The following is an 11473-nucleotide window of genomic DNA, read 5'->3' as shown; positions in this document are numbered from 1 at the left end:
TGATATTAGCATCGTAAACCAGAGTAAAAAAATAAATAAAACAAAAGTAAGAATAATATCAACAAAAAAATTGCTAATTTTGCATTTCCATTCTTCAATTTAAATTATTTCTTAGTCCAATGTAGCTTTTGGTAAATTGGTATGAGTACATAAATCAGAGAATAAACTCATTAAACTCTTTCACTTAACAGCATCATCTAGATTTGAAAAATACAAAAACTGGTTCATGAATCAAATTTGAAGCTTCATTTTTCCATCCTTTTATAGTACTTGTATAGCTAAACGAACATGTAAGTTTTCCAACGGCCGCAAGATGTCCCGATAGAAAAAAAAAATCATCTTCTCCCAGAAACAAAGCCTGAAGTATTAAGGGAAAACTCTTTTTCTACATGATCGCCTACAAGCGGCAGCTGCGGTTACATGCCACAGATCCCCTTCAGGCGAGTCTCCCGTGTGTCTTTCATGTTGTACAGTATGACACAATAAGTGTAAAACATACCAGCGAGGATACAAACAAAACCCATGTGGTGAAAGATTAGCTCAGAGCAAAACACGTGATCCCACGCCATCCACAAAATGTGTGTTGTTAAAACATCAAGTCACAAACAGCACATTTGTTGTAAATGTTAAACAGAGCAGCCTATGCTTTGACGGATTCCCATCATGCCCTCCTTGACAACTCTTGGCGCACTTGCATAAAGGTTGCATGCTAATATGAAGCAGACACACAGTGGCTGCAGGATAGATGGCACATGCGAGGGATTTGACTTCCAGATGTGTGCCAGCTCGTGTTAGCCTTTGATGAGCTTGCCTTTTTGCTTTGTGCGCGCTCTCCAACTTAGTTCACTTAGAATGGCAAAAGAGATGCAGCTCTTGCCTTGGGCTTCATATGGTTTGAATATGTCCAGGAAGAAAAAAAACCCCACACAAAACTACAATTAATAATCAACACTGGACGAGAACAGGAAATATAGGCATGCATTTAATCATGGAAATATTCATACATTTTTGTTGTTGTATGCTAGCAGTCACTTGACAAGCAGCTTTTGAAAAGTCATTTAGTTTCTTATTTGGGTGTCTTCTGATTGGTAGATGGTATTATTTGCTGATTAGAGCACCTGTGGGAACCAATTAGTCTTGCAGTATATAAACCTTTCACAGTTGCTGTTGGCCACTTTAGTTGTTCTTCACACTCACTGGGACCTTTGTGACAGCTGACCTCAGAACTGGGTAAGTTGGGGTCTGGTTGGCTTATTTTTGCTTTTAATGATCTCAATGGCAAGCGATGGCAATTTGCTCATAGTGCTAATTAGGGTTTCCTTTTTGTTTTTATTTCACTTTGGCAGCAAAGAAAGTACTCATTGTGTATGCCCATCACAGTCCAGGCTCTTTCCGTTCTGCTGCCAAAGACATTTTGCTGCACTGTGGAAATTTCTGACTTCTATGCTGCCACTGCTACAGCTGAGGACATCATAAACTAAAGGAATGACTATTGTTTGCTTGGATAGCACCAAAAATGGTCAACAGATTCCATTTATATGAAATGTGCACTTGAGCATCTACTTATTGTTTTTGCCAAAAGTGACATAAGGTGTCCAGACTGCAGCAAAACTCAAAGCTCGGCTAGCACTCTTTTGAATAGACTATAATGCAGGACACTTGGAACGTTTCTGAAAAACAAATTTCTCTTGCAGATGGGCCAATGTAGATTAAGACCATGTTTGCATGGTCACTTGTTGCTAGGCGGTTTTGGCATTAAATAACTATTGTTAAAACTAGCATGTTGCTTTTGCAAGTGCTGAGTCTGAAACTTAATTTAAGGGTGAATGGTTGATATAGAATTTACTGTACAGAAAATGTGTTAACTTCGGTATAATATTTGTAATGCTCAAATCAACAGTTGAGTATACATTATGTCAAATATAAAAATACATGTGAAGGTGAATTTGATTGCTAATCAAATTCAAACCCTGTAAGCTGTTTCTGTCGGCTCCCTCAATATCTGCTTTGTCTTCCCTCCTCTTGCCTTGAGGAGAGCTTTAATGGCCAAGAAGAACAAAGTTTCTTCTTCAATATGAGCCCAAGTTGAAGGATATGGTGAACAAGACTTTCTTGGTTCTTCTCCTGCTCCCCAGCAAGATCTGTAATTCATTTTTAGGTTTCAAGTTTGAACTCGTCAATTTCATGTCAGTGTGTCCTTTGAACAAATCATCTTTGCACGCCATCTGGTTTCAAGTGTTCGCATCCTTATTTATGGCCAGGCCAAGTGTTTTCTTTTATTTATTTTTTTTCCCTCCTCCAGCATCTTGTTGCTTCGTACAACAAATCACAAGTGGACATGCCGATTGCTTCAGCGGGTTCGTTATGGAACAAATGAGACTAACGCTGACATGGTCATGTTTGCTTTCAGCCTCTTGCTTCTATAATGACCTGCTGCCAAGTAGCAAATATGGAGAAAACACATGGCTTTTAATTATAAGCTGTTGCAGCTCACTTTTACGTGAGAACGAATGCAGTATTGAAGATATTTCAATAAAAGGCTTGACACAGATTATTGTCAACAATTTAAAACCATAGTGTTGCTGTAGAATTGCCGGGTTTTGAAGTGCACTTTGTTTACAAATCAGGGACTAGTCCATGGTCTCTGATCTATTGTCCATCTCGCTGTGCCATTGTCTATCCAGTTCTCCCACCATGCAAGTTAGCCAAAGCCATTTTCAGAAGCTTCAATAGCAGGAAGTGGGCACCGTCTCACCAGGCTCCGGAAAGGTTAGTCCTGCATCTCTGGAAACCCAAATATACACTAGACTCATTCACAGTTTTGCAGCATGGAGCCTAAACATCACGCTTGTTCCAAAGCATACCTCATACAAAAGTAATTTTGTTCACATTACAAGACCCAAATCTGACCTAATCTGAATTTAAAATGACAGTTTCTGTTCTACATTGGCCAGTCTGTTCTTGTCACCCATTGTATAGCCAAAAACACACTAAACCTGCTAGCAGACATTTCCTAAAAGCCTTTCTCTGTAGAATACTACAATCAAATGTGAAACACAATTTCCATAAATTTCCCCAAACAACCCAATAGAAAACATTTTGCTTTACATTTCCACATTGATAGCTTTTTATATTATCTTAAGGTGAACACAATTTATTTTTGGTACTATATAGATATTCTAATTAGTGGTTTTTAGTCAAATTTGATGTGTTAGGTTGCTGTCACAGTGGTGGAGCAGACTTTGCACAGAAATGTTCCACTAAAAATGGCGCTTTGAGGTTTACACGAGTTTTTAGACTGCAAACAAACGTACAAAGCGACATTCATCTTATGCCCACCTCTTACAAAAGTTGCAGTGACATTTTTTTTTAAGCATAGAAGCTTCCTGCCAAGACTTAAACAAGAATCTCAGTCAGTCTGAGCTTTGCAGTTGTCAAACACAAGCTGCTCTGGCAAAAGCTAAACTTAAAAATGTGTCAATGAATTATACCAGATAATAAACCAAATTCAACAACCTAAAGCTATTACACAAAATCAGGAGCTTTGTCCAGAATCTGACCATAACAGAGCACCATTTAAATCATTTTAATGAAGCAAGTCTATGAAAGCGCTAAGGCTTATTCCCTTACCAGCAAGGTGCCATTTGATTAATCGATTCAATGGTGTCGAGCAGATCCAGATGTGCTTTGAATGTACCGTAATTGGCCCGTGTGTTTGCGCCACATGTCAGAAGGTTAACAACCGGCCAGCTATTACTCGCCAAGACCCCAACGTCTAGATAAAGTGAAACTCTAAACTGCAAATGAAACTACAGGCTGTTGTCACAATTTGAGGAAATTGAGCACTGTTGCAGTATATTAAGAGGTGGCAAGAAAATATTTGTAATGAAGCACTACTGGTACCCCCAGAACCACTTTGTTTGATGATTTGGCCCCTCTTTTACCACTGTCACAGTGTGGCCATTGTGTGCTCCCCATCATTACACGACTGAGGAATTCACTTTGACATCCGAGCATTCCTCCCCCAAAACTAACTGGCAGCCACTCACTTTTAGTTTATCCTTCATCCTGCACACCTAGGGCTTTATTTTCATAGACTGGCGTCTGCTGTAAAAAATTATACATCCAAGCCTAGTTTACTGTATTTGAGATTTTGTGCCTGTTGTCAGCTGAGCCAGACAAGATGCAATAGCTTGACTAGGCCTCGTCAAAAAAAAGTGGCGCCGCTATGACGTGTCGCTTTAAAGTCATGCTGCGTTATCAGCTATTTTTCCTCTGCAGTCTTCGGTTTCCTGTGCAATGAAGTGAAGGTCTCCACTTGTTTTCCAAGAAAATGTCTGTTTTTGTTTTGATTGAATGGAAGCAAGTAGCATAGCATGCAATGTCTTGGCTGTTCCAGACAAGCATGGCAAGCTGCCTGTCAAAAATGGGATGCAACTTTGAAGTATTCTTTTCCAAAACAAGAGGATGTGCTGTTCAGAAAATGGATGGCTGGAGATAAAACTCAAATTAAAAAAATGTCTATCATTTCCTGCCATTCATTGTGGTCAGGCTCTAGTATCATTTGCCGCATATAATTAGCCAATAAATTGTTTTAACAGGGCAAGATTTTTGTTTATAAACGTCATGGGTCATCTTTTGCAACATAATAGATTTACAGCGTTTTGTAAAAGAGCACTTCACATGTTCACAAATTATATTTTTGATGGAAGTTTGCCCTGATGACATGATGACCCATTGCCGGGTTGGGTAACTGGTGGTCCTTGTTGTTGAAGAGTGAATCTTTTATAGATTCATTTGAACATTAAAATGTAGTAAGATGTTGTACTGTACATTAGAAACATTAGATTTAGAAATGTAGACATGCACATATTTTGTCTTCATGTAAAATGGCATTTTTGCCATACAACTGATTGAGAAGTTAATGGCACCACAGTAGCGCAGCCAAAAATCCCCCCCCCCCCCCCTTTTTTTGCCAAGTCAGCTTGTCTTATAGGACATATGATGGACAACATCCTTATTTATTTTGCCGTCCAAGTCTTTGTCCATCAAGTGACTTACCATCAGTGATTAGCATTTTCCACCATTTGTTTTTTTAAAAAGGGGGGGGAAAAAAAACATCATTGTCACCTGTCTTTGGTGGGAAAGGATATTACCCACATTAATGTCTTTATTATCACCAAATCCCAGTGTTGAAGCGGCATTGACTCCTGAGAAAACGCTCAGGATGTGATGGCAAACGTAACAGCTGGTTGGAATAATGGTTAAAAAGATAGCAGCAGCTGCGGCGGAGGAACAAGCCCACAAATAAAGCCGAGTCGGAGCGCTCTACGTCTCTCTACGAGGTCCAAAGTGTGTGAAAGAAAAGAAAAATAATAACAATCACAACCTCCTTCCTTTTTTCTCCAAGCAACTAGTGCAGGATGTGTCTTTCAGGGCTTTTCATCCTCGTCTCCATCCTTCTTTTGTGTGTGTCTTCAGTGTGAAAATACACAGGAAACTTCTTCCGCAAGCAGACTTTTCACACACTTTTTTTTTTGCTCATTAGTGTTGTGAATGTTCACTGGAGGAATTTTTCAACACCCTCCTCCAACCCCAGCGGTTTCACAAGTCAATGCCCCACACCCCACCCCTACTACACCAGTTCCCCTTCCCGACAGGCACTTGACTCAGGTTGACTGCTTCTGATAGGATCCAGGCAAAACCTACTCTGGAAAAACTTCCACGGAAGGCCTGCCACTTTGGTTTTGATGGATGGAAATCATGCCTACCCAGCCTTCCACTTAAGACCTGATGTATGGAGTGCCTGGTACCGGCAACTGACATGAGCGATCACATTTAGTGGCAGAAGAAGGACTCTGTGACTGGGAGGTCTGGACAAAGATGGTTTAGGATGGTGGATTGGGGGAGTCTAAGAAGATAAAGTGAACTGGGAGGCTTTTAACTCCTCTCAAAATCCATTCTGTAGCTCCATAATGAGAAGCAGATCTGCCCCGGCACACTGCATACATCTGCTAAACCGTCAGTCTTTTTTTTTTTTTTTTTTTTTGGGGGCCACATCTGTAATTGTCAAGCATAGCGCATGTGTCACACCTACCAGCTTTCGGATTTAAGCCCTTTCTGCATTATCAGCGCTTTTCCTTTGAGGATCAGTGTTATCACATCACTTTGATTTCTGGAAGACCCGGTTGGTCAGCACGTCTGGCTCACAAACTAGTTTTAGAATCATAGCTCTTGCCCTACATGTGACATTTTCATCTTCTCACAATAACTATGATAATTTGGTATATACTGTATTTTTTTTTTACCAGTTTTATTCCATCAATCCTAAAATCCTGTGTATGTGAGCTATATAAATAAAGCTTGATTGATTCACTTAGTGGAAACCGCATCCCACTCTGGAAGCTTGAGGTCTAAACTCCAGATGCTTCCCTGGTCGTCACATCCTGACTGCTGCAAAGCTGCACGCTGTACGTGAGACCGCCAATAGGAACCACCTGGTTTTCCTTTTTTATTTTTTCGTCTTAATGTTCACCTTCAGGCTAGTTTGAAAGGATGCTTACTGTACATCACAGTTTAGATTCCTTCTCGAGCAGATGTATCCAATGAACTTAAGTGCTTTACAAGTTGTTTACGTCCAATAAAGCCGGAGTGTTTGGTTCTCCGTGCAAGCTCAGCATTTTGTCGTTTACTAATGGAATGTCATTTTGTTTACTTTGAAGTGACTTGTGAAGGCTTGATGCGGCTTTAAATGTGATCCAATGAGGGTCTGGCAAAGTGACGGTATATGTGGTTCTAATTTCGTACAAATTGGATAAAATTTTCTAAAGGCACCTGATATTTGCCGACGACACAAAAATAACCAATTCATACAAAAGAAGAATCATTCGCAAGAGTAAGATCCTTTGGTCCTAATAAAGCCAAAGATAAATCAATAGTTCAAAATATCGACCAACTAAAAAGAATGAGATGCTAATTTGAAACAGAGTGCTGAATATGAGTCCCGGATTGACAAAGAAACCCTCTCACCCTAGAATGGACCCCTGGGGAACACCATCTCTGGCAGCAGCAGATAATGACCTGCTGTTCTAAATGGAGACACTGAACTGTCTTATCAATAAATATGATGACCCCCCAGCACTTCTGTCCAACTTAATGGTTTGCAATGATCAATTGCATCCCGTGGCCATTACATGGTCATTATTGACCTTCACCACGGAGGTTTCCATTGTCTGCTGTTTAGAAAAAAACGATTTTAAGTTGACTCCCAACTACGAGTGCCTTTCTCACTTTGACCTTGAGATTGTGCGATATTGTTGAAAAGGCAGGCAGAAATAAAGATGCCAAAGGTGAGAAAGGCAACACCTCCAAGTAATGCTAGTAGCTTCTTAAACGCTGCAAAACATGAGTGCATTCCAATGATGGACCATTTCCCCCCCCATGACAAGACAATAGGGGTGAAAGTTAGCAACCTTACCTGTGAACTTTATGTCAGCAAGCACGCATCTGGTATGTGGGGATAGGATTACTAATTTGGCCTCGCAGCTCCTCCGGGCGACTACACGAGATGAACGACTTGCAGCCTGTGGACAGATGCTGTCATTCGCAAATCCATATTGGATGTGCTCACTGTCACCCGGAGAAAGGCCTTTCCTTGGATATCACCTTTTTTGGGGGTGGGGGGTGGGGATACTCCCTCTAAGACACATTATGGGTGCATGTGCGTGAAGAAATGCATGCAAAGGGTACGGTTGAGGGAAAACAGAACTTCTTCCATGAGTTACTGCTGCCCTCACAGATGACAGACTTTGTCAATGGAGTGCGTCACAGATGGTCATGGTCAACGGTATAGCAGGAAGATCCTGACAGATTCATTGAGGTCACAGAAAAAGAAAAGGAGAGAGCGTCTGCATGAGAAAATTTATGTCTATGGTTGTCACCCACTGATGATTAGGTACAAAGTCACTGTGGTTAGAACACCATTATGGGTATGCTCCAAATGTTTGTGATGAAACTTTAACTGTAATAGAAGCTTTGAAATTCACCCACATGATTTGTTTGGCAGGTTTAATGCTTCCTGAGTCTGTGTCTTTTTTGTTTTTTGCCAGGCATCTTCATTACGTGCCCGATAAGGACTCAGATCCAGGGGGTCAGGAAGTTCACTACTGTAATAAATAAATAAATAAATAAATAAATAAATACAAAAATAGACAAATAAATAGAAAAATAATTTCTTTTTTTTTTTAAAAAAAAGCAATGCACACTACAGAAATCATGTTGTTTTTAAATGTAGTGGATATTGCCCAAACGTTAGTCAAATCTAGATTTTTTTTTTCCTCTTCTGAGAATTCCATTATCAGAATGGCTGGTATTGCAGTGTATTGATATTTCAAGATCAAATAGCCAGTCAGCCTTCTATGTTCACTCCCAAAACGAAAATCTCTGCGGCTGCGTATGACTATGAATCCAATGTTTCCCCCAATGGGGATATAATTACCAACTTCTTTGTTTCCCTTTGTGCTATCTCATTAGCGAGGCACGCTAACCTCCGTCATGCAAAAAGAAAACGCTTAGTAGTTCAGTGTGTTCCTAAAGAGACAAGGCCCCTCACAATTTATAGCTTCTTCCTAGTTTGATCTTACCCTCCTCCTTTGTGACCATTCTTGTGAAACCCCCTACTGAAGAATAAAGAACTTGTCTTTCTGGTAATATCGTAAAGTCGCTTGATAATAGGAATTGTCTTTCAGTGGTTTGCTTTTAACATATTGCATGTTCTGAGATGTGTCACGGAGATAATAGTTCAAGTTCTCTCCCTTTTCTGCTGTGTTTTGACAGCCAAGTGTTTCACACATAGATGCTTTGTCAATGTCAGGAAGGTCTTGACAGCTTCATTTCGCAAGCGGGATGCCTCCTCGCTGCTGAGCGTGCACCTGCCCGAACAAATTCTCAAGAAACACAAAACGGTTGCCGTGTTTATATCATGCAGTGATGAATAACTTGCATGAAAAGTGCAACACAAAAGTTCAAGCGACTGGACTTTTTTTCTGAGCTGTAAAAACAAAATGTTCAACAGTTAAGGGCTGAATTCCAGCTTATTCAGCCTTGTGGAAATTATTGATTGTTTTTACAGTTATTGGTTAACCTCCTTTCAATTTGCATGACAATAGTGTTGAGAGGCACAATGTGTGCTTGCGTGGCTTATCTCCCAGTCCTCTGCCGTCATTGGACATTCTCCAGAAAGGCATGGGAGGTAAATTGAAGACTCTAAAGTGTCCCTGTCTCTCATCTAAAATCAGATGTGATAGGCTACAGCTCACCCATGAACCTAATTAGGACAACCCCTATAGAAGATGAATGTATGGATGGATAAAAAAGAAAGAGGAAGAAAATGCAGAGGAGGTAGATTGTCACAGACGTATTTGAGAAGGAGATCCATTGAATAGAGATTTGCACAAAAATAGCAAGACCCCCCACGATCGACGTGGGGGCTAGACGACAATAGAAAAGCAAAGTCATTAGCAATAAGTCACTCAATCTTTTTTCTTCTGCTCGCCTCAACCGGCTCTCCCACACACTCTGACGTCGCCACGGACCCCCGCTCGCCGTCGCCCACCCTTTTCCTTCTCCTTATCTCGGCATCGTTCTGTTTATGAATGTGTGTATTGAACTTAAAAACTGCTGGCCCCAAAGAAATTATGACTCGAGAAAAACACTTTGTAATAATAGACCAAAAGGTCAGCAAGTGTTATTTTGAGCACCAACACATAAGAATAGCAAGTCCAATTGTGTTTAAATTCAACAACGTAGTCTCAGGGGTTTTGCGTTTAACGACGTGGACTAAGTCGGCGAGAAAATGCGACGCAAACACTTGAACTCTTATCGGGAGTGAACGGAAGCGAGATTCCTCTGCCAAGACTGGCAGACAAGCAATGGGATTTCCTTCTGTTGTTTGCATAATATACACGTGCTAGTACTGGGAACATTTACAAGTACTTATTTGGAATAACAAAGCCTCAAATAGTGGATAGTGGTCTAATAAATGAGTTGCCTCAAATTAACCCTTGCCCCCAAGCAACTAATCTTGAAAACACAAATTTTTTTAGCACTCGGTTTTGATGCTTGTTTTGTGTACAATGACTTCACCTAGCAGATTGTAGCTCATCTTAGTTACCAAAAAAACTTGAAAGAGTTGAGAAGGAATGCTTAAAGACTTGTGTCAGATAGCCTTCAAGGCTTGCTGGTTTGTTATCAGGCGTATGAGATCATCCTTAAATGCTTGAAAGGCATTTGTTGAAAACTGCCACTTCCACAACGCTGACAAGGTAGCGTGTACTGATGTGACGTTTGACCCAATGACCCCGCCAACATGGGTCTGATTACATCGCAAGTCAATAGGCGGATGGATCACTGTGACTGGTTCAATGTTGTTTCAAAAAGGGAGTAGTAATAATAGACTTACAGGGGAATTGTGAAAAAAAATATCCTAGAAAATAGCCAAAAGCCAATTATCTGGCTTGGCACCTGGGGGGGTTCCAAGAATATTTCAATGGGGGTTCGTGCCCCCCCCGCGGCCCCCCCTCTAGCTCCGCCAGTAATAGATGGTGGCAGTGAAGTCAAATCAACTCACGCCGCAACAAGTAGCAGTTTGACAGATACTGAACCGTTCTTCAAAAAGGATGCTTCAGGCTGTTTAATGCCACTCCCAGTTTACTGTCAAACAAAACTGAAAACACGAACACGTATGTTGCCTGAGTCAGAGTGGGAAATGTCTGAACTGTTCAAATTATACTTGAGTAATTTTCACAGAAAACAGTCAGAATATTGCGTTTGTGGGATATCAATTAAGCAGAAAGATCCGCTATTTTAGGGGGCAGCCGTTTTGATACTTGCTGTCGACTGAAAATGACATCACAGTTACTCAGGACTCAGGCGATGACCAATCATGGCTGCTCACATGACCAAACTCAGAAAACACATCTCATGACTTGCCAATTGACATTGAAGCATTGTTGCGAAATTGATAGCTGGTAAGATTTTTTTTCTGTCCCTAACTGAGTGGAACTCGGCGCCAGTTGGAGCAGCTTTATGGCCATCAAGCTGCAGAAGATTGTATTTCTCAACAAGCCCAAATCAGCGTTAATTCAACTTGATCACTCTCTGAAGCATCCACCGAATCGAGCTTTTGTTGATGCCAAGTTCTCGTACAGCTCACCAGCTTCCCTGACCTTGCATCTGAATGATACCTGAAATGAAATAGAAGATAAAGAACTTTTATTATGACTTTTACAAAAGCCTTTATACTGCTCCATTCTTTTAAGATTATGATTTTAATCTCAGTGTTTTATTTTTAAATTAGCATGATCCTAATCATGCTCATTCGTAGTGTTTATTCATCACATCCTTTCCCTTGAATCCATTTCATAAGCTGCTTGACGTGTGTCGCAACAAAATCATTTCCTGGTCTTCCGCTGTG

General features: G+C 40.6%; 1 long non-coding RNA gene across 1 annotated transcript; it reads left to right on the top strand.

Annotated features, from left to right (window-relative positions):
• The first annotated feature begins 1154 nt into the window (after positions 1–1154).
• LOC125973754 (uncharacterized) lies at positions 1155–7135 on the top strand. Its single transcript, XR_007483291.1, has 3 exons — positions 1155–1230; positions 2685–2769; positions 7035–7135. It is a non-coding gene; the product is annotated as an uncharacterized lncRNA (long non-coding RNA).
• Positions 7136–11473: the final 4338 nt, after the last annotated feature.

Source organism: Syngnathus scovelli, chromosome 8, assembly GCF_024217435.2.
Source record: "Syngnathus scovelli strain Florida chromosome 8, RoL_Ssco_1.2, whole genome shotgun sequence".
Classification (NCBI taxonomy): Eukaryota; Metazoa; Chordata; class Actinopteri; order Syngnathiformes; family Syngnathidae; genus Syngnathus; species Syngnathus scovelli.
The sequence above is the reverse complement of the archived record's forward strand: the minus strand, read 5'-3'. Positions and strand labels throughout refer to the sequence as shown.